We start from the raw sequence: 23,922 nt of genomic DNA, 5'->3' as shown, positions 1-23,922 counted from the left end.
TCATCATCCTCTGAGAAACTTGTTGCAAGGGTTAAATGGGGTCTCCAGTCTGGTTAGCAGTCCATCCTTCATCCTTCCTCCCCCACCAAATACCAACAAACCCTCAAGATAACAAACTCATAATAGCAGGAAAATATAAGTCTGTCAACTAACCTAGTGCTAGATTTTGGAAGGAATAACTGTTAATTATAGCAGTATCGCACTTAACATGTGCATAAAGACTTGATTTTTTTTCAGAATTTCTTAAAAATCACTGAAAACTATACAAAAATCCTCTTTTAACTGATTTGACACAGGCAGTTTTCCCTTCAGAGTTAGAAGTTATTAAAATTTCTTTGGTGAAGCATAGATGAAGCAGTTGGCTTGTATTTAAGAGTTGTGTTATAAGAAAAAATCTTTTATATATTTCAGAATTCTAGACTCACCCCAGGGTAAGGATTTGAGATTTGAGATCCCTGAGGAACTGCATATTCACTTATGCACTAAGGACATGCTCAATATAACAGCATTTGGAATTACCTTCTTGATCTTTCTTACATCTCTTTCATTCTTATGAAAAAATGCATGGGGCTGAAATTTTAAAACTAATACTAAGTAGAATTCCACCCACTGTCACGCTCTAGGGAGCTGAAATGCATATTACCCAATTGGCAACTGACATGGATGGACTTTGTTAATCAACATAAAGTAAACCCACTGGCCTGAAAGATGGAATTGAAATGCTTGTATTTTCCCTATTTTCTTTCCTAGGCTCAAAGGATCAAAGAGCAACTCAACAGAGCATCTCTAAACCCTTTCTCCTCCTCAGTTTCCTTCACTGGAGTCTCTGGCATGGCCAAGACAAAAGAAAGTACCTTTGTGCAGATTCCGTATTAGGAAACAATGCCATAGGAACAGTTATGAGGAAGGCCTTCTCTATTCATTACTCTTTCTGATCAAGAAACTGATCCTTGCCTTTGTGGAGGCCGCATTACTTTCTTCTCCGACAGCACTCACACTGGACGGATAGTGTTTGCCGCTGTAGTTAGGAATAGGGTATGTTAGTGACCACTACTGCTCCTGCTTAAGCTACAAGAGAAGGGTCCCAACGGTAATAACCAGTTAGACACGAATAATACAGTGAGAATCCACCTACTGTTTGTTGGCAAACGCCAGGTTTAGAGAGACCTCTATTTCTTTAAGGTTAAATAAACAGAAACAAGTCGACATGGGGTCTGAGAAAAACACACCATTTTAACAATGAGAAAAATAACACTCTAGATGCCAAGAAAAGATACTATTTTCAAAAGAAAAGTTAGTGTTGACTGTTTACCCAAAACCCATTCTTCACCTTCTTCCTCTCTGGAAGATACTGACAAATTAGTTTGGGTGTCCCCATACTCCCAATGTGACCAGAAATTCCTAGATTTGGCAGCAGATCTTGATTTCCTTAAACCAAGCAGATTGTTCCTATTCCCTCTGTCAGGTTGGCCCCAAAATTTCAGTGAGACGGCTGGGAAGTTCCATTATGAGACTCTGGGAAATTTTTAAGTTTTTTAATTTTTTACCTCTAAGAAGAATAATCCATGATCCCTCTCTGCTGCTGGACATTACCGTGTTGGGGAATATCATTTAAGACAGTTAATACAATCCTGCATCCATGAGGGGAGTCAGGCTATGGACAGTACCATCTCAAGATGGCAAGGTGGAGGGTTTCCAAGTGCTTAGGGCTTTGAAGACATTGATGGGCATCTCATTCAACCAACTCTGAAGCCTGTTCTTTTAACCTTCCTATTCCAGGAGACAGTCCATTAACACCATTTTCAAAGAACATTTATTTTTTTCATTTACTTGAAGGGCACAGAGACAGTGAGAGTGAGAGAGCATGCTATCTTCCATCTACTGGCTCATTCCCCAAATAGCCAAGGCTGGGCAAGCTGAAGCTAGGAACCCAAAACCCCATGTGGATCTTCCATAAGGGCAGCAGGAATCCAAGCATTTGGGACATTATATGTTGTCTCTCATGGTGCATTAGTAGGAAGCTGGATTGGAAGTGGAGCAGCCAAGACATGAGCCAGCACTCAGGTATGAGATGCAGGCATGGAAAGCACAAGTTAACCTGCAGTGCCACAATGCCTGCCCCTCAACCACCACTTAAAATTAAATTTGATTTGTGTCTTTATATTACTGGTATCTTAATCTACACAGTAGAAGCAGAAATACATTTTACATCACATGAATTTTGTTGAAAACAAAACTCAAAAAAACAGGGGCGAAAAAAGGAAGTGAAAAATTAAATAACAGCAAAGTTTTCAGAAAATGAATCAAGTTAGGAAGCTCTTTGAAAAAATTCACTGAGTGAGGGAAGAAAAAATTGACCCTAAGGAAACCAAAATATAATAGAAGAATTGTACAGGACACTGGAATCTGTCATGAAAATAAGCAACTAGTAGGAACTTTGGAGAATTCATTTGGGAAACCTACAGAGGAAAAGGAAAGGGAATTAAACAATGAGATTTTATTTTCTTTGTAGGTATCATCTGCTCATGTGTGTTCATGTTTGTGCTCATGTGTGCTCATGTGTGATGGTAACAGAAAGGCATTTTCAGAGAACAGAAAGCAGACATTTAAGAGAGAGACAATTGGTGTTACTAGGGAAGAGAATCAAATAAACGAACAAGAGCAAAAATGAAAGATACAACGGAGAAGCAGCTTCTTGACAAAATAAACACCCAACCCTTCAAATGTAGAGGGTTCTCTAGAATGACCTAAAAATATAATCTATATTCCAATGCAATTGGTTCAATATTATTGATGTGTGACCACCAAATGAGACCTTGAGATAAGGTGTTTTAATTGAGGCTACAGAAAGATATTCATTGATATATTCATTGATTCAGACATTATGCTGGTTTTGGTTCTTTCCAGAGGGTTGTGTGGGTGAGGTAACCAAAAATGTAATTTCAGAAATAAGGGGGAAAAAACCACACAGGAATAGTGGAAGTCTTTCTGGAAAAGAACTGACTTGGTAATGATAAAAAATTCTTAAACATATACCTGAGTATAAAAGTCACAATAAATATGATTAAAATTGAGTGAAGTACAAAAAAGAATTCTTAAAGAGAAATCATGTAAGAAAAAGAATTTACAAAATTTTGGCAAAATTTCAAATATTTGCAACAAAAACTCACAAAATGTGAGTTTTTATGTACCACCAAACCAAAAGTATATCAATTTCTTCACATTTCAAGATGGACAACAGTAAATATGTACTATTTTAATTTGAAATTAGAATCTAATTAATTATTTAATAAAGAATCTAATGGCCATTGAGTATGAGTATATTGTGTGTGTAAATTAAATGTATCAATAAATATTATAAAAGGGTATATAGATTTCGAGTGGTTACAAACAAACAGAGAACCCTGACCGCAATCACATACCAACCTGTGGCCCGTATTTATGTTCACATTGAACAACTGTAACCTAGAAATCAATATATAAAACCTCATACTAGAGAGAATCCCATGGTACTGACAAGCAAATGAGAAACCACCTCACAGAGGTATTTTCCTACAAGACATTAATTCCCACAGAACAAATCTGCCTCCACCAATGATGAACTCTCAGTGGAAAAATAAAACAGAAAGAGTGACAAGCCACATGAGAAAGCTTATTCCCATGAGGAAAAGTCAGCAGACATGATAAACAGAGAAATATGACTACAAAGAATTGAAAATAAAAAAACCATCAAAGAGACTATAAATATACCTGGATTGATTAAAGAGAAATAGGAAAGAACATGAACCACAGCAATGATGCAACACATTACGGAGAAAGGATAGGTGGGTCAGAAAACAGTTCTGGAAAGTAAGAGGAAAGCAAATAAAAATATAAGAACGGAAGCTAACACAACATAATAGAAGTTAAAGACAGAATGGAGAAACTGAAGAAAATGAGAAGCTGACTGCTTTCTTGGAAAACACCAATAAGTTAGGACAAATCTCTGGCAAAAAAATGATTAAAGAAAAAAGACATAAATAACCTAATTCATGATTGCTAGAGATAAGCAGAACACTTTTAGCAAATGATTGGACTAGGGAGTGATCAATGACCTGGGAAGTTATGAGACACATTTCAAGGGCCTGATGGATGTGACTGGGGAAGATGGTACATACCAGCCCATCACCAGGGCTCCAGGGATTCTTTTTTTAATAGAAAACTTTTATTTAATAAATATATAAATTTTGAAAGTACAACTTTTGGATTACAGCAGTTCTTCCCCCATAACCACTCTCCCACCTACAAACCATCCCATCTCCTACTCCCTCTCTCATCCCACTATTCATTAAGATTCATTTTTAATTATCTTTATATACAGAAGATCAACTCTACACTAAGTGAAGATTTCAACAGTTTGCACCCACACAGACACACAAAGTATAAAGTACTACTTGGAGACTAATTTTACTGTTAATTCGCATAGTACAACACATTAAGGACAGAGGTCCTACAAGGGGAGCAAGTGCACAGTGATTCCTGTTGTTGATTTAACAGTTGACACTCTTATTTATGATGTCAGTAATCACCCGAGGCTCTTGTCATGAGCTGCCAAGGCTATGGAAGCCTCTTGAGTTCACAAAATCTGACCTTGTTTAGACAATCAAAGTGGAAGTTCTTTCCTCCCTTCAGAGAAAGGTACCTCCTTGTTTGGTGGCCTCTTCTTTCCACTGGGGTCTCACAGAGATCTTTCATTTAGTTCATTTTTTGCTACAGTGTCTTGGGCTTTCCATGCCTGAAATACTCTCATGGGCTTTTTAGCCAGATCCAAATGCCTTACGCTGATTTTGAGGCCAGAGTGCTGTTTAGGGCATTTGTCATTCTATGACTCTGCTGTGTATCCCGTTTCCTATGTTGGACCGTTCTCTTCTTTTTAATTCTATCAATTATTATTAGCAGAAACTGGTCTTATTTATATGATCCCTTTGACACTTAATCCTATCTTTATGATCAGTTATGAACTTAACTGATCACTTTAACTAGTAAGACGGCATAAGTACCTGCCAACTTAATGGGATTTGGAGTCCCACGGCACATTGCTAGCTCTACCATTAGAGGTAAGTCCGAGGGAGCATGCTGGACTGTACATATCCTCCCTCTCTTATTCCCATTTTTTTTTTTTTACAGGCAGAGCAGACAGTGAGAGACAGACAGAGGGAAAGGCCTTCCTTTGCCGTTGGTTCACCCTCCAGTGGCCGCCGCGGCTGGAGCGCTGTGGCTGGCGTACCGCACTGATCCGAAAGCAGGAGCCAGGTGCTTCTCCTGGTCTCCCATGGGGTGCAGGGCCCAAGTACTTGGGCCATCCTCCACTGCACTCCCTGGCCACAGCAGAGAGCTGGCCTGGAAGAGGGGTAACTGGGACAGAATCTGGCGCCCCAACCGGGACTAGAACCCGGTGTGCCGGCGCTGCAAGGCGGAGGATTAGCCTAGTGAGCCGCGGCGCCGGCTTTCCCACTCTTATTTTTAACAGGGATCAATTTTCAGTAAAATTTAAACACCTAACAATAATTCTGTGTTAAAGAGTCCAACCAATGGTATTAAGTAGAAAAAGAAAATACTAGAAAAAATAAAATAGTAAGCTGTTTCTCGACAGTCACGACAAGGGCTGATCAAGTCATTGCTTCTCATAGTGTCAGTTTCACTTCCACAGGTTTTCTTTTAGGTCCTCAGTTAGTTGTCATAGATTAGGGAGAACATGACATATGATATTTGTCCCTTTGGGACTGGCTTATCTCACTCAACATGATGTTTTCTAGATTCCTCCATTTTGTTGCAAATGACTGGATTTCATTTTTTTTTTTACTGCTGCATAGTATTCTATAGAGTACATATCCCACAATTTCTTTATCCAGTCTTCTGTTGATGGGCATTTAGGTTGATTCCATGTCTTAGCCACTGTGAATTGATCTGCAATAAACATTGAGGTGCAGATAGCTCTTTTATTTGCCAATTTAATTTCCCTTGGGTTAATTCCAAGGAGTAGATGGCTGGGTCGTATGGTAGGGCTATATTCAGATTTCTGAGATATCTCTAAACAGTCCTCCATGGTGGCTTTCCCAGTTTGCATTCCCACCAACAGTGGATTAGTGTCCGCCCCCCCCCCCCCGACCCGCCACCCCGACAGTCTCGCCAGCATCTGTTGTTAGTTGATTCCATGATTGTTTACAGCCCATGTCTCTTCTGTTGAGGAATGGTATTTTTTTTCCTTCATACTCTTTGTTGAACTCTCTTACTTAGTGTAGGGTTAATCTTATAATAATTAAGTAAACTGAAAGTAGGTCTTTGTAAAAATCAAGAATGGGAATGGGAGGAGGAGGAAGAACAATTAGAGCATGGGCAGGAGGGAGTGTAGGGTGGTAAGTATCACTATGCTCCTAAGTCTGTATAAATGAAGTATATGAAACTTGCATAACTTAAAAAAATTAAAAGATGTATAAGATAGTTTTAGATTTAGATGCAGTTGAAGGAAATAGAGGGTTCTTATATATTCTCTCCTAGTTTTCCTCAATGATAACATTTGTATAATTATAGTATAACATTATAATTAGGAAATTGACATTGATACAGAGTTCATGGAAAGATGAAATCAGAAGATAAATATATTTAGTTTGATTCCCACACACAGTTTTATAATATGCATTTCCATAAACTCTTTGAAGACTCCTCCTATAGTCCACTGACCTTATTCAGATTTCACTAATTTTACATGCACTTCTGTGTATGTTTAGTTTTACATAATTTTATACTTATAGATATCTATGACTGCCATCATAGTCAAGACTTAAAAATAGTTCCATCACAAGGATCCCACATGCAACAGAAAACTAGCCTTGGCGTCTCTTTCTTGTGACTGTACTGAAGGCTGGTCACTGGTCCAGGAAGGGGCTCTCAGTGAAATGCCAATCTCTGCCAGGACCTGCAGTCTGGGCCAGCACCTGTCCTGATGCTTCTCCAGTCCAGGAATCTACAGAGCCAACATGTGCAGCTGGCTGTTCATGCTGTGTACTGCTCAACTTCAGAGGCTGTCAATCACATGATGGCCCTGCTTGTGAGAGTTCTGTAATTTAGCTAGAAGTCATCAGTCTGGACTTGTTCAAGTGACCTGTGGTTCAGCTGTTATTTTCATCTTGAGTAAATCAGCAAGTGGAAAGTTTTAACCATTAGGTGTAGAGGGGAAGGAATAAGCAAAGTATTAGACCATTGACTTGGTGCTCTCAGAGGTGTAGAAAATAGGAAAGAAATATCTTCTATGGGTCAGGGGTGGGTGGGTGGTGGTGGTGGTGGTAGTGATGGGCTCCATCTACATGATTTATCTGTTTTAGAAAACAGATGTGCAGGTATGCTTTTGTTTGAACAAAGTGTTTCACTATTTACAAAAAACTTTGAAAAGATTTTTCAGTTTGTCACAATTTCATGGTAATCAGTGAGAAAACAGGCAATAAAAATAATGATACCAGTGTTCCACAGCACATGTTTTATCAGCTTAATGCAGTTGAAACAAAAATGGGCGTCCTTGAGCATATCCAAACAACACACTTTCACCCACACCAGGGAGGCTCTCGCTCTTGACCACTTAGTGACCCGACTAGGGGTAAGGAAGTAAAGTGGAGGGAATGTATGGGTTCCGGAAAGCAATTACTGAACCCTAAAGGGTAGGAATGTAATTCTGGATTTTTACAATGTCTTAGTTCACTGCAAAGAGAAGCCATGTTTTGCATGTCTAGTTGTTTAATTATTTCATATTCATAACTGTATTTTCAGAGACGTTCATTTTGTAAAATAATGGACTTAGAAAATACTAAACTTTGACTAGCAGAAAAGCCTCCATAAACAGACAATGAAATGGTGTGTAAAGAATTCTAAAACTGATAATACCAGGTAGTTCAAATACTTGCTGCCAAACAGTAGATTTCTGGGGAGCATATTACATATCTGAAGGGAATGAAATTTATTAAAGGAAGGAGAAACTGTGAGGTTACTTAATGTTGGAAATGTGGGTATTACTGTGAAGGTACTTAACATGAGGAGTCTTTCAAAAAGTTTGTCAACATGCGTATTCTGAAAACTGTATATATGGCTTGTAAGAATTTCTTTGAAAAAAATAAAGTTATTTTAAAATTCTATTTCCATGATTTTTTAAGCCTTCTCATTTAATCAATGAGAGGTTCTATATATGGCTGTGATGTGTCACTCTAAGCAGAATATGCAGAAGAACTCAGAAGAATGGAGTTACTCCAAACAGAAATAATAAAGAAAAATGAATTGTTAGTATTAATATTCTTGCAAGCATGGAGTAATGATATGCGGGTGGCATTCGAGAAGAGTTTTGTCAAAGGGAGGAATGAGATTACACAAGGAGGGGACTGACTTGTGGATAAATGCCTGAAGCTCCAAGTCCATGGAACCTCAGGTAACCTCTGGGTGTCACTTCTGTCTTTGACAGAACCACGAGTGGCATAATAAATCCAGGTACTGGTAGATCCATATTGAATCACCTGCTCCATCTCCAAACTATTGTTTCAAGGAAAGTCTAGGCTGCAGATAGTGACCTTATCCTCAGAATGGGACCCCTGAGTTGGCTAAGACTGCTAGCAACTCAAGCAATAATTTGCCTTGAAAATTCTGAAGTGGCCGAAGAGCTGATATGAAGAGGAAATCAGTGACGGCAATTAGAAAGACTGAGAGATTCAGATCATACTCTTTGGGGACGGGGAAAGGCCAGCATGTGTAGACTCTGGGCATGAGCAGACCTGAGTGAGAATCCTGACACCACCAATACTGGCTGTGGGACTTTGGGCAAGTCATTCAACTTCTCTAAACAGATGCCCCCTTTTCTCCATGGCCCGGATCCTCATCTCTGCTAATCATCTCTTCCTTCATGAGGGCTGAAAGAGCATCCCCAACACTCTCTGCTTTTCCGTGTCCTGTTCTCACCATGAGGCTTTTTTTTTTTTTAATTAACAAAACTGAGCATGTTATCTCCCTGCTAAAACCACTTATTGGCTGCCCACTGACCTTTGGCTACGTTCAGATTTTGAATATGTGAAGTGACTTCAAGGCTTTGACTGGTCTAGCGTTCACTCTCTCAATGGCTGCAACTTGTGTCTAGCTCACTAGGCTACAACCACACAGTCCTCCTTTCCTAGTGCTTGCAACCCAAGAAAGTACATAATGTGCTATTTATTCTCCTGGAATGGTAAGCTTCCCTCAGTCTTCCAAGGCCAAGTGGACAACCCTTCATCCTTCAAGACCTAGCTAAAAAGCCACTTCCTCTTCCTGAAGAAACAATTTATAGTAGGGAGAAACAGAGCAATGATTACCTGTCACACAGAGTGGGACTGAGGCTCGGTGGGGAACGGGCATGAAGAGCTCTTCCTGGTGAGTCTGTGTATATTTCTAAGGTTTGGGTTGCACAAATAAAGGCAATTGCTGAACTCATGGAAAACAAAATGTAAAATGTATGTATTGCTTTGCAAGTTTTATCTCAAAGTAACAAACAATACTGAGCTAGCATCAATGATATACACTGTTCAGTACTGGGGGCAAAAGAAGTATAGTGACCTCAGAAATTTCCACTGGCATATAAAAAAATCCAGATGGACTGAGGAGTGCATAGATTAAAAGGTAGGGATAAATTAAATCTAGCAAATTGTTAGTGGTAGAATCTAGATGGTAAGTGTTCACTAAAAATTATCTTAGTTTTCTGAATGAAGATATCAAGGAAGAAACCCCATCTGCCTCCATCTCCACCTGAGGTGTCATATTATATCCTAACAACAGTACTTTTATAAATTTTATATTTTCCTGGACATACGTCACTATAACAATGGTGACTGAATATCTGATAACGGCACCATTTGATATCCGTCTCCTTAACTACACTGTACTCTCTATGAAGGCAGCTTCCACATCTGTGTTATTTACCAGTGTATCTCCAGAATCCAGGGGTTGTTCAATAAGCACTTGTTTATTTGCTAGGTACACACTGTTCAGTGAAACTCATGCTCCAGCTCACTATAACACAGTGCCTGTTTTCAAGGTCCATCTCTCCTGCCCTCCAAATCCCCCTATCGTGAGCATAGTAGGATTTGCATTTCTTGCCTCAGTTCCATTAGACTTGGCGGTTGTAGGAAGGTTGATAAACCACATTTAATCACAATGCACTTCTCCCCAAGATGGTCTTGGGGTGATTCTAATTATACCCCAAATATTCTGTCACAGTGAAAATGTCCAGCTTCACTGTGACTTCAGCTTGGGCTGGACATAATTTGGAGTTTTTCATTGGTTCCAGGGTTGTGTGCACACTAAAAACAATCAGGTCCACATTTTGTGTTTCATATGCGTCATCAAACTCCAGGGTCCACACATTCATAGGAAGATGTCTGATGGAAGGAAAACACTTTAAGTAATGCCTCATACAGAAAAACACATGCTAGTCTTATTTTCTCCCATTCATCAAAATCATAATAAGACAAAGGTATGCAAAATAGCTGTAGAGTAATACTTAACTAAACTAGAAAAATTCAATTTTGACAGATTTTACAATCTTCAGCCTGACAGGTGATTTTCTCTTTAGTTGATGTGTAAGAAAGAAAAAAATGAAATGACTAAACTTGTCTGGGAGAAGAAATTTAAATGTGCAACAGATGTTTAAAATGAGTTTACACTATACAAGGTGGATGTGAGCCTCCTTTCTCCATTACAAACTATGCCCTGGATATGTGGGCTGAGTTTGTGGATATAATAAACCACAAAGACAACAGAATGTAAAGAGCACAGTTTGGGAATTATAAGATCCAAGTTTTCATCCTGGTTTAATTGCTATATTATTTTGCAGAATTACCTTTGTGAGTTTTTTTTCCCCCAGAAACCTTTTTTTTAAAGGAATACAAACTCAACACTTTCCCTAAATACAACTTTAGGAACATAGTGATTCTTCCCACATACCCACACTCTCACTCTTCTTCCTCCTCCCTGGCCTATCCCCATTCTTATATTTTACTAAGACTATTTTCAATTAACTTTATACACATACCATTTAGTATGTACTAAGTAAAGAGTTCATGAAATAGTATAAAAAACCTGTTCCTCAAGAGTTGAGACAAGGGCTTTTCAAAGTCATTGCATCTCGAAGTATCAATTTCACTTATATAGATTATCTTTTAGGCGCTCTATTAGCTATCACAGATCAGGGAGAACCTATGATAATCGTCCTTTTCAGACTGGCTTATTTCACTAAATATTATGTTTTCCAGTTTCATACATTTTGTTGCAAACAACAGGATTTCACTTTTTTCCCCCTGCTGTATAGTATTCCAAATCAGGGAGCAGAAACAGACCAATGCTTTCTGAAGTTTAATGTACTTATTGGAGAATCTTTAAGATGCTTATTATTATTCAGAGGATCTGGTGTGTGGCCTGAGACCCAGCTGTAACAAGCCCTCAGCTGATGCCAATGGTGCTGGCCCATGGATTGCCTTTCAAGTATCACAATCATGTTCTCTCCGTGAACTTCCAGTTGATAAGTACAATTTGCTCATTATAGGTCCTAGAACTGCTCATTACAAACAAACCACTGTTCTTTCTACCCCTAGTGAATGAATGAAGCAGGTCATTGGTTAAAACTAAACAAAAAAATCAAAGTAACCAAAATTGATAGCTTTTATCCTGGGAAGAAGAGATACATAGCATTCTTATAAGATTTAAAGCTCTCATTTATAAATTAGGTGAAATAAAGACCTTCCAAAACAAGCAGAATTCAAAGAATTCGTCACCACTCATCTAGACATACAAATGATACTTAAGGATGTACACAAAAAAACAGAGAAGGTCATCATTATGAAAGAATGTGAGTGCATAAAATCTCTTAGTAAAAATACAAAGGAAATCCAAAACAATAAGAATATTTATGGAAAAATGGCAAGATCACAAAGTTACTCATCAAGAGAACCTTAATGTAAATAGCCTAAATTATACAATTAAAAGATAGTGGCTGGCTGAATGGATTAAAAAAAAAAAAAAACAAGCAAAACCATCTATTTGCTGCCTACAAAATATAGGCCTCACCAACAAAGATAGACACAGCCTGAAATGGGAGAATATATCCTATGCTAATGGAAAGCAAAAATGACCAGGAGTAGCCATCCTAATATCAGATAAAATAGACTTTAATACCAAAACTGTCAAAAGAGACAAAGAAGGGTATTATGTAATAATACCCGGCTAGCTCAGTTGGTAGAGCATGGGACCCTTAATCCCAGGATCGTGGGTTCGAGCCCCACATTGGGTGCCAGATGTTGCAGTGGATTCGTTCTTGAGAGGAAGAGTGTGGTGGGGGCAAGAGGCACGGAGTCACCACACAGACCCCGGGAGACAAGTGAAAGCAGGCCTGAGGCAAGCAGCCTGCAGACTTATTTATTTCAGTTGCTACAGCTGCTTATATAACAAGGCAGCCAATCTGGTCAAGGGACGGTCTATGCCCTAACCAGTCACAGCCTGTTGCCAGTCAGGCTCTGTTGCCAGGCAGTTTCTGAAGCCATCCAATCACGACCTGTTGTCAGTCAGGCTCTGTTGTGTGGTTTCTGAAACCATCCAATCATGGCCTGTTGTCAGTCAGGATCTGTTGTCATGTGGTTTCCGAAGCCATCCAATCACGGCCTGTTGCCAGGCAGTTTCTGTTGTCAGCAGCCATCTTGGCATGACCTTCTCACCTTCTCATTCTACCACATTTATCAGTGGCCATCTTGGCATGACCTTCTTACCTTCTCATTCCACCACAATTAAGGGATCAATTTAACAGCAGTGTATACGCACTCAATGCTAGGGTGCCTGGCTATTTAAAACAAATGTTAATGGATATAAAGGAGGGCATAGCCTCCAATGTAATAACAACAGGGCCCCTACTTGCTTTTTTTTTTAAGAATTATTTTTATTTATTTTGAGGGACAGAGGAGTTACAGAGAGAGAGAGAGAGAGAGGTCTTCCATTCCGCTGGTTCACTCCCTAAATAACCACAATGGCCAGAGCTGAGCTGATTTGAAGCCATGAGCTTCTTCCAGGTCTCCCACGTGAAACACCCTACTTTCAACAGATGGACAAATCAACTAGACATCAACTAGACAAAAAAATCAACAAAGAAATAATACAGCTCATCTACACTCTGGGCCAAATGAACCTAATTGATATCTATACATTTCATCCCGGAACTGCAGAATACACATTATTTTAATCAGTGCATGAGACTTTCTCTAATATAGACCATATGCTAGACCATAAAGCAAATCTCCACAAATTGCAACAAATTGAAATCATATCATGTGTATTTTCAGACCACAATGGAATGAAGCTGGAAATTAACAACTTAAAACACTTTAGAAAACATGTGAACACATGGAAACTAGATAACATGTTATTGAATGAATAGGTCATAGAAGAAATCAAAAAAGAAATAAAATTCCTAGAAACAAATGAAAATGACAACACATCAAAGTTATAGGATATATCAAAAGCAGTGTTAAAAGGGAAGTTTTTTTCAATTAGTGCCTACATCAAGAAATTGGAAAGGTAACAAATAATATAACAATGTATCCCAAGGACTTAGAAAAATAAGAACAAAATACAACATTAGTTGGAGGAAAGAAATAAAAATTACAGATGAACTAGGCAAAATTTAAAAAATGATACAAAATATCAGTGAAATGAATAGCTGATTTTTTGAAAAAATAAACAAATTGATGCACCGTTAGGCCAACTAATCAAAAGGAGAAGACCCAAATTAATAAAATCAGAGATGAACAAAGAAATGTTACAACAGATACCACAAAAATATAAAGAATCATCAGGAATTACTACAAATAGCTATATGCCAAACCAGAAAATCTAGAAGAAATGGATAGATTTTGGACATATATAATCTACCAAAATTGAGTCATGACAACATAGAAAACTTAAATAGACCAAAAACAAAGACTGAATTATTAAAAAAGACCTTCCCAACAAAGAAAAGCCACAACTGGGTGGCTTCACAGCTGAATTCTATCAAACTTTTAAAGAACTAATTCCAATCCTCCTCAAATTATTCAAAATAACTGAAAAGGGGAGAGTCCTCCAAAATTCCTTCTATGAGGCCATTATCACCTTAATTCCAAAATCAGAAAAAGATGTAACAAAGAAAGGGAACTTTGGATCAATATCCTGATCAACGTATAAGCAAAAATCCTCAACAAAATACTAGCTGACTGAATCCAACCACACATCAGAAAGATCATTCACTCACACCATGTGGGGTTTATCCCTTGTATGCAGGGATGGTTCAACAATCACAAATCAATAAATGTGATACATCACATCGACAAACTGAAAAATAAAAACCATATGCTTATCCCCATAGAAACAGATAAATCATTTGATAAAATACAAGGATTCTGAATCCTGGTGCTGCTTAACCATCTTTCAGGAAGCATATTAAATTTAGAAGACTTGGTTCAATACTCTGGTAACAAGGATTTAGTAGTTTTTTCCATTGAGCAACTCACAACATGGTAGCTAACTTTCCACAGAGTAAGCAAGTCAAAGAGTGAGAAACAGAGCACCCAAGATGGAAGACACAGTCTTTTTTTATATCCAATCTTAAAAGTGATATCTCATCACTTTATCATATTTTATTCATTAGAAGCCAGTCACTAGATCTAACCTGAGCTCAAAGGAAGGGGGGCATTATACAAGGAATAGGTGGAATAGGAGTGAGGGATTTTTGGGGCCATCACAGAGGCTACCACACCCAAACCCTAGTATTGCTCCCTAATGTGTTTGTGAGAACCCAAAGAGAAAATGTCAACGAAAGAACACTTGCAAATTTTGCAGCAATATACAGATATGTTAGTGTACTATAATAACTCATCAAGGGGTCCAATCAAAACCTTTTAACTAACTGTGCATAGCTTTGCCAAGTTCAGAGTTCCCAGTGAACATTTTTAAGTTTTTCATTCATGCAAGTTTCTGCAAACCCTCTCTATACTTTTCCAAAGAGTTTTTCAACATCTCAAATTTCAAGACAAATAAATGGTTGAATTTTCCTTACAACTGAATTGTTACTGACAACAATCTTTAATCATTAAAGAGTTAACAATGCACTTTGAGTTGCTTTACACAGATAAAAAATTCATTCCCTAAGTAAATGAATTAGCCAAGTAATTGACAGTCAATTCCAGTAATAAAAGACTAATTAAGTGATTCTGCTAAGTAAAAGTCTAATGTGATGAATTTGCTAAACAATGGCCTAACAAATTTCCACACTAAATAAATGACTTGGGATGGTGGCTAAACCCTCACTACATCTAGGGGCAGTTGAAAAAGCAAGAGTACTTTGGGAAAACAAAGACAGAGTGACTTCCCAGTCAAAATTCTTAACAACATTACACTGGGCTACTTGCCAAACAGGGCCAGGTGAATGAGTCTGAATAGAGCAGTTTTACTAGATCTGGGAGTCACAGCATTGATGACCAGATTAAATGAGGACTTTGAATTGTCCAGTACATCTAAGTTGGAGTAACAGAAAAACTCAGTCATGGGCAAACGGAACTAGGATTCAACACTAGACTTTCCTGGGTTCAGGAAGATCAGAGACAACACCAAGGAAACATCCTGAAAGTAGAAAGTCCAGGAGAGATTTATGTAAAATGGACATGTTTGATCAAGAACAAAGAAGCTAAATACTACAGGGTTTGCTTTCTGCCTTAGAAGGTGAGGATGACAATGGTATTCAGCCCCGGTAGGTAAAGGGTCTTTGGAAGCATCTTGGATTCAACCCATTTACAATGATGCCTTCTGGAAGAATCTATACATCTCTTACGGGATCCTCTGGTTTCTATCCCCCAAGCTTCTAATAAAGAAGAATCTGGAGTTTTTATAATTAAAAAATTGCTCCCTGCTTTGCTAGGCTGCTAAGCTTCATTTTCCATCATGGCCTAGAGGCCATGACAACTCCCTGGGGACCAGGAGCCCTGCAGCCCCACCCCAAATCCTGCTTCTTTTGGACATTCAATTAGGCCCTGCCCTGAACACCACGCTCATCCTGTGAAAAGGAGGATCCCAGCCTGGGTAGGTGCAGTTCTCTCTTTTGAGGTTGCCCACACTTACATCTGAGTGTGTACTGTCCTTTTGCCTTTAAATAAATCATGCTCTCTGTTCAACTTTAAAAAAACAAACAAGCAAACAAAACAAAACAAAGAAAAACAAACAAACCCTGGGTTCTTCCGGCTGGGAAAGAATCTTGAATTTCTTGCTTTTCCTTGAACATATAAGGCATAGGTTTCCCCTGGGGCCTCCAGCTGGGACACTCTTTCCTGGCTTGACTTACATTTGTTGTCTTTTAAAAGTTTTTGATCAAATGTCATATGTAAAACTGCAATTTTCCTCAGCTAGTGACTCCTAATCCCATTCAACCTGCTATTATTTCATAGTACTTATCACTTTCTATCGTAGCACATATTTACTTATATTTTATTGCCCATTGTTTATTTTCCATCTTTCCACTTCTTACTACCACTTGAATATAAAGTCTGGAGAGTGAAAAATTTAAATTTCTGCATTATTCACTAGTGTAGCACAAGAGTGTCTAACACATCTTGTACCTACAAGGGACATATAGTAGGCGTTCATTCAAAAATTGTTGAATGAATGAATGGTAGCTCATTCTGAAGATTGTTATGCTCTGATATTGGAAGAGGGTAATGCGATCTTAAAGAGAGAAGCAGTAAGGAAAAGTCCATGCCCTGGGATTTCAAGATATCACTATTCAAGGATGCCATCCGCAGTGGCTTCAGAAGTGTCTGCATATCTCTCATTATTTGGAGAGGTACTTCATAGGAGTAGGATAATATGCAGGAAAAAGATTAGTTTTGAATCTCAGCCCTACCACTTACATAGCTATGTGACCTCAGGCACGCCACTTCTCTCTGAACCTCTGTCTCTACATTTGTGAAAGAATTAAATGACATGTGCACAGCAACTAACGTAGTCCTTCAGCAAAACCAATGCTAGTTTCTTCTGTAATCCTCTTTAAAAACAATGAGGCATGTTCCTTAATGCATATAGAAAGTTGAGTTTTCGAATTATTCCAGACATTGCAAAGACCTAAAAGGCAGAAAGTTGGAAAGCGGTAACCTGTGGCTGAGGAAGGGTGAAAGGCTAGAAGCATAAAGTGCTTCAGGGGAGAGAGGGAGAAGTCAGGAGGGAAGGGGCAGCAAGGACACAAAGTGTTTCCAGAGTCTTCCTGGGCTGCAGTGAATACAGGAGTCCAAGGAAGCCTGCACTAAGTGATGCGGTTGTTAGAACTATGACTAGGATAGAGACACCAGGGGTAGGACTTTGTAAGAGATGGAGGTGCACAGTGAACTCTCTCTCTCTCTCCTAGACTAGGACCAAAGTCTCTTTCCTGGTCTCCTCACCACCTACCATGGGATTAAAGCCGTCAAACCACGTTAGCAACTTCCTTCTTGCTACAATGCATAAAACAGCTGGGTGAATGCTGAATAGCTAAAAGTGAGCCACTGCGATCCATCTTGGCTGCAAAATTAACATAATTATTCATTACACAGATACTGATCAATCATCTATCCTTTGCCAAACACCATAGCAGTCTCCAGTGATGTGGTGGTAGCCAAAACAGAGGTGCTCTGTGCACTGTGATTTAACAGTCTGACGAAGAAGGCAGACACAAGAAAAACCACTTGAATAAACAAACATCTGCATACATGATATTCTGATATATACTAAGAGGGACTGGAACATAATTTTATTGTGAAAAGTAAGTGGCAACTGTTTAGACCAGAGATTCAGGAAAAGCACCAAAAGGTGATATTGAATCATGGACTTGAAAGACTGTCTGTGGCTAAACAATGAAAGACAGAGCAGGGAAGAATGTTTTGGAAAGAGGAACATAATTGTAGGTGCGAAGACACTGGAAAATTCTTACCATTTTCAAAACATTGGGAGAAATCAATATGATTGGTCTGAACTGAGCAAGCCATGTGGCCAGAGATGAGACTAGAGATGTTCACAGGAATCAGCTCATTCTGGCCCTTGTGGTTCATGGGGTACATCTGAATTTCATCCTGAGGGCAAAGGGTAGTCAGTGACAGGTTTTAGGTCAGGCAGTGGCATAGTGAGATTTGCGTTTTAAATTGTAGAATGGTAAAGAAAGTAGATAGTCTATCAGTAAAATATAACAACAACATAATTAGGTAAACCTTTGTTGATGGATCAGTTTGAGAGGAGAGTAATAGGGCAGAATGAAAAGCATTACAGAGTGAGTGTCCAGGGACCAGATTTGCAAGTGCATGTATTTGCTGGAGCACAGCTGGCTAGAGACTCAGTAGCCAAACACTTGGTCTCCAATGTAGTAGAAACAGAAGTGACTCTGCTTACTCTCTTACTTCCTGAGCCTCTGTCACATCTGTAGATCAGAGGGAATTTCATCTAACCCAGATCAAAGATCCTGAAGATGAAAGGGGTTTTCACCTTGGAAAAATGGAATTGGCCCATAGAGACTTCAACTGAATAAGGACACTCATTTCAAAATCAAACGTGTCCAAATATTTTCATGTATTGAATTCTCAAAAGTATGGACTGCTTAAAATACTGAGTGATCAAGGTGATCTAATCAATACTCTGGACTTAAAAATGGCTCCCAGATTAGAATAATCTGGAGTACCTCCTTTACAACTACTTCATTGTGAAGAGGTAGCCACACCAATTGGGTTGACTGCTAATTATGTAAGCGTATATTTGTATATGTCTGTGGATATGTGTGGGGGGAAGAACATACCATGTGCACCAGTATTTTGTGCTAAGTCACTTCACTTGATATCTGATATATATAATAGAAACAACACTAACATGTTATTAGTCTCATCCACTCCTACTCCAACACATTCACCTCCCTGTTACCAAGATGATATTTCTAAAATCAAACTCAACTCTCCCCTTTTACTTCTCAAATCTGTGTTGGCTCCTTGCAGAAGACAATAAATTTTAAAGTCTCTAACACATGAGACTATTTAAGACACAGTCCTTGATTACCTCTCCAAGTTCATCTTTTACTACTTAACCCCATGAAGCTGGTCTCTGAAAACCATGAAAGGTCAAACTGTTCATAATTATAAATCCAAGAGAAGGGGCTTCCTGGGAAAAGGGTCAGGGACAGCCTGACTGAAGGAGGACCAGCACCGTGGACAGAGATATAAACGCCAGCCTCAGCCTTTCACATTCTCTCAAGCTCTAGGGAGAAGTTAACATGATTGATGTCTTTTGGACTCTGTATTTTAGGACACACATTTACACTAACAAGGTATTGTACAAGAAAGGAAAAGTTCTTTTCAGATCCGAGATATTCTTCAGAGACCCTGCCAAGCCATGTAGTAGTAACAGCAGAGTTATCATTCAAACCAAAGTGGACACTAAAGATTGCACAAACCTATTTATTCATGATCAAATTGAGCCATATAGACTTTCTGCACATATCTGTGTCCCTGTGCATGTAGTTCTGCTTTTAGAATAGCGTGTTTGTCTCCAAGATGACCACCACTGATACACTTCCTATAGGCACATGACATTTCTCCTATAAAAAGATGAAGCTGCTTCTTCACTCCTTTCAATTCAGGCTGACACATGACTGATTTTAATGATTAGTGGCAGAAGTGTTGCTGGGAAGTTCTGGACCTAGCTTTTCAGAGGCCCTGCATTCCTTGTGGCTTTCTTGAAAGAGTCACCCTGTGGGGAGCTGGCCATCATATAAGAAGTCTGATGACTGAGAGTCTGCCATGCTAAAAGGAAGAGTAAATTAGATGAGTACAGAGAGAGCCGTGTAGAGTACTCCAAGTGTTAGAGTCATTTCAGCTCTGGGGTCATTCATGCAAATGATGGAGCCACGGGATGGGTATTCCACCCTTAGCAAATGCTACCAGATGAAGAGCTGAGGTCCCAGGCATGCGGGCCTAGGAGAGCTGTTACGTCATTTTCAGGCATTCATGTCATTCCAGCTGAGGCTCCATATTTTCAAGCAGACAGTATCCTGTCCAAAATCTAGGAATACAACATTGTGAGCAAAATATAATGCTTGTTTGGTGATGTTACACCAAAACAAGTATCAATAACCCATTTCTCTTTTCTTGTCTTGACTAACTCTGACCACTCATCACTTAGAATTCAACTCCTCCATAATACTGCCCATCTTAAAGTAGCCCAAGGAAGCTGTTTCTATATCCTTCTGATATTTTTTCAACTCATCTTTGCCTCTTCTCACCTAGAAATAAAGTTTGGTCCAAAGATCTTCCTTTAGAACTAGCAAGCAAGTTTTCGTAACTAAGGAAGCACTTTGGGGCCGGCACCACGGCTCATTAGGCTAATCCTCCGCCTTGCGGCATTGGCACACCGGGTTCTAGTCCTGGTTGGGGCGCCAGATTCTGTCCTGGTTGCCCCTCTTCCAGGCCAGCTCTCTGCTGTGGCCAGGGAATGCAGTGGAGGATGGCCCAAGTACTTGGGCCCTATACCCCATAGGAGACTAGGAGAAGCACCTGGCTCCTGCCATCAGATCACCGCGGTGCGCCAGCTGCAGTGTGCTGGCCGCAGCAGCCATTGGAGAGTGAACCAACGGCAAAGGAAGACCTTTCTCTGTGTCTCTCTCTCTCACTGTCCACTCTGCCTGTCAAAGAAAGAAAGAAAGAAAGAACGAACGAACGAACTAAGGAAGTACTTTGGATCTCAAACAAGTGTTGTGGGAAGCCCGTCCTCCATGATCACACAGACTGGACCCATGTGGCAGGTGTCCTTTTTCTCTCAGAACATAACTAACCTCCTGGGACAAACCAATGTTCTCATGGCTATATGAGAACATATATGCAGAACCTCTGTTGATATTTCTGCTGCTTTTCCTCCCAGGTGAATCTCTGCCTTTGTCTGTGCTCTGAACACTTGCAGCTGATAGCCCATTCTCCTACTATTGGAAGAATGATGGTATCACATTCACAGAGCAATGGATGACTGACTTCTTGATGAGAATTTGAGTAGCAACTACAAGACTTGAAGGAGTCATAAACAGAGATTTGTAAAATTCTCTTTGGTATTGGCATATTAGAAATTGGTGGCAGGAGTGGGAAAGAGGCTAAATTCCATGCAGTATATGACTGGCAAGAAAAATCATTTAATTTTTTTCTGTCTGCATTCAATGCAGGATCCTGAAAACAGGCCAACTTTGTGTGGTATCATTGTATCAGGTTTCTTAAAAATTCCTATCAATTTTAACTGAATCATAGGATTTCTATGCCTGTCTTATCCACCTATCAATCTACTCAACCATCCATTCATCAACAAGGGTTTGGGGTGCCTATTCTGTGCTACACACTGTGCTACATGAAGAATATATAGTAGTAAGCAAAAAATAAATTGTCTCGCCCTATCAGAGCTTGCTCTCTAGTAGAGGGGACAGATGTTAACTAAACCCATTTGGAGACTGAAGTCAATGCTGAAAAAAAGGATCACAATTCTATGATAGCATCAGAAAATCTAAATGTAATCTGGTAAGGAGAGACAAGAGATCCAGGAAAGAAAGAAATGCATGAATTGAAATCTAAATTAGTCAACAAGAAAAAGAGTGTGGGCATAGCCAGTGCTATAAATGAGGGGTTGAAAAACATTTGTATATCTAGAGAGTAAATATTTTAGGCTTTGTGGGCTAGATGGTATCTTTGGTAACTAGTTAACTCTACCATCATAGCACAAAAGCAGCTATAGGGCATAGATAAACAGATAAGCATGGCTGTTCCAATAAAATTTTATTACATTAACAAAGTCAGCTTGATTTGGCCAAGTTTGCCCACTCCTGCTCTAGATAAGACGATGGCATGGACAAAGGTCTTATGGCAGAAGGAGTGTGGGAAAGGTTATGTACTGCGAGAACAGAGTTTGGCTAGAATTCATAGGGAATGGGGTAGTAAGATGTAAGAGCCTGAGAGAAGTTCGCAGGTCAGGATGTAAGGTCAGGATGGAGACTTTGGACTTTAGTTTAACAACAATCAGAAGCAAGAAAATTGTTTTAAGTCAGAGACAAGTAAGGCAACATGTTTTGATTTCCCTTGAAAAGATCTCCCTGGTTGTTACCTCCCAAAATGGACATGAGAATGACAAGAATGGCTGTAAAGATTATTTAGGGGCTGTGGATCATACAGGGGGAAGAGATGCTTATTTGGATAAGGATGGAGGTCATGGTTGTAGCAAGAAAAGTACATGGGTTCTAGATACATTGAAGACGTGGAATAACTAAAACTTGGTGTGGAATTTGATGTGGGAGGTGAGAGAGAAGAGCATGTGAAGATTAATCTATGCTATGACTGCTGAATGTGTCCTTGCTGTTAAGGGGAATTGAAATTTTATTTCATTTCTAGCCTCCATATAATTAGGAAATCAACTCATATATTGGAAAGGTGAAACGGAAACCATCTGAACAGAGACAAATCACATGGTTAATGGGCCAAGGCAGTCCTTCCTCACCAGGCAACATTCTGATAGCTCTGAACACACCTCTACTGGGTACACCAATCTATGTAACTGCTGTTTGTGTTTCCTACATATAGGTTTTTGGAGAGTAGAAGTGACATTTCTTGTTTGTTATGATTCATGTTGGTGGCATCTCCTGCTCATCTGACATCCATGTATTCTGGAGTCCAGTGTTAATCTGAGGTGTTATCTGATGTCTAATGGTGTGGGCAGTATTCTAAACTTCATTGATTTATCCCACAAAAGGTCAGGTGGTGCTGGGTATCAATATGTCAAGAAATATCCCTTTAAAAGTGTATAGGGGGGCCGGCGCCGCGGCTCACTAGGCTAATCCTCCGCCTAGCGGCGCCGGCACACCGGGTTCTAGTCCCGGTCGGGGCGCCGGATTCTGTCCCGGTTGCCCCTCTTCCAGGCCAGCCCTCTGCTGTGGCCAGGGCGTGCAGTGGAGGATGGCCCAGGTGCTTGGGCCCTGCACCCCATGGGAGACCAGGAAAAGCACCTGGCTCCTGGCTCCTGCCATCGGATCAGCGCGGTGCGCCGGCCGCAGCGCGCCGGCCGCGGCGGCCATTGGAGGGTGAACCAATGGCAAAGGAAGACCTTTCTCTCTGTCTCTCTCTCTCACTGTCCACTCTGCCTGTCAAAAAAAAAAAAAAAAAAAAAAAAAAAAAAGTGTATAGGGGCCACCAGAGACTGGCGATGGGAATGCAGTGACAGAGGGATTTTGCCTGACCTGGTCTTTGGTGCTTTTCATCTGCTTCCTCAAACGCTACTTTTCAATCTTGGTCACACTCAACTCTATGGCCCTTTCATTGACATTCCAAGATATATGGATCCATTCCAGATCACTAATATATAAACCTGACTTCCAGTTCTTGGCACAAAATTCTACCCTGAATACTGACACCTGGGCTGAGGACACAACCATGGTGTCACCCAACCCTAAAATTAACTCACAAACACTGGGTTCTATCACAGGATCCACAGGAATTACCCAAGGGTCTGCACTTACAGCCCCTTTTATAGTTCCCTGTTTTTTTTTTTTAAAGATTTATTTATTTATTTATTTGAAATACAGAGTTACAGAGAAAGGTAGAGCCAGAGAGAGAGAGGAAGGTCTTCCATCCACTTCCATCCATTCCGCAAATGACCACAATGGCCAGAGCAGAGCTGATCCGAAGCCAGGAGCCCGGAACTTCTTCTGGGTCTCCTACACAGGTGCAGGGGCCCAAGGAGTTGGACATCTTCCACTGCTTTCCCAGTCCACAGCAGACAGCTGGATTGGAAGTGGGGCAGCTGTGTCCCAAACCGGCACCCATATGGGAGGTTGGCCCT

The 23,922-nt window shown here is 39.8% G+C and overlaps 1 protein-coding gene and 1 non-coding gene across 4 annotated transcripts in view; one reads left to right on the top strand and one right to left on the bottom strand.

The window, feature by feature from the left end:
* The window catches only part of PTPRT (protein tyrosine phosphatase receptor type T), a 1,117,000-nt gene that overhangs the window by 88,051 nt on the left and 1,005,027 nt on the right, over window positions 1–23,922 (bottom strand). The window lies entirely within an intron of this gene.
* Window positions 12,256–12,328, top strand: TRNAK-CUU (transfer RNA lysine (anticodon CUU)). The gene has a single exon. It is a non-coding gene; the product is annotated as a tRNA-Lys (tRNA).

This window comes from Oryctolagus cuniculus, chromosome 11 (genome assembly GCF_051225735.1).
Source record: "Oryctolagus cuniculus isolate XC-2025 breed Fujian yellow rabbit chromosome 11, ASM5122573v1, whole genome shotgun sequence".
Classification (NCBI taxonomy): domain Eukaryota; kingdom Metazoa; phylum Chordata; class Mammalia; order Lagomorpha; family Leporidae; genus Oryctolagus; species Oryctolagus cuniculus.
This window is presented reverse-complemented; position numbering and strand designations above follow the sequence as displayed.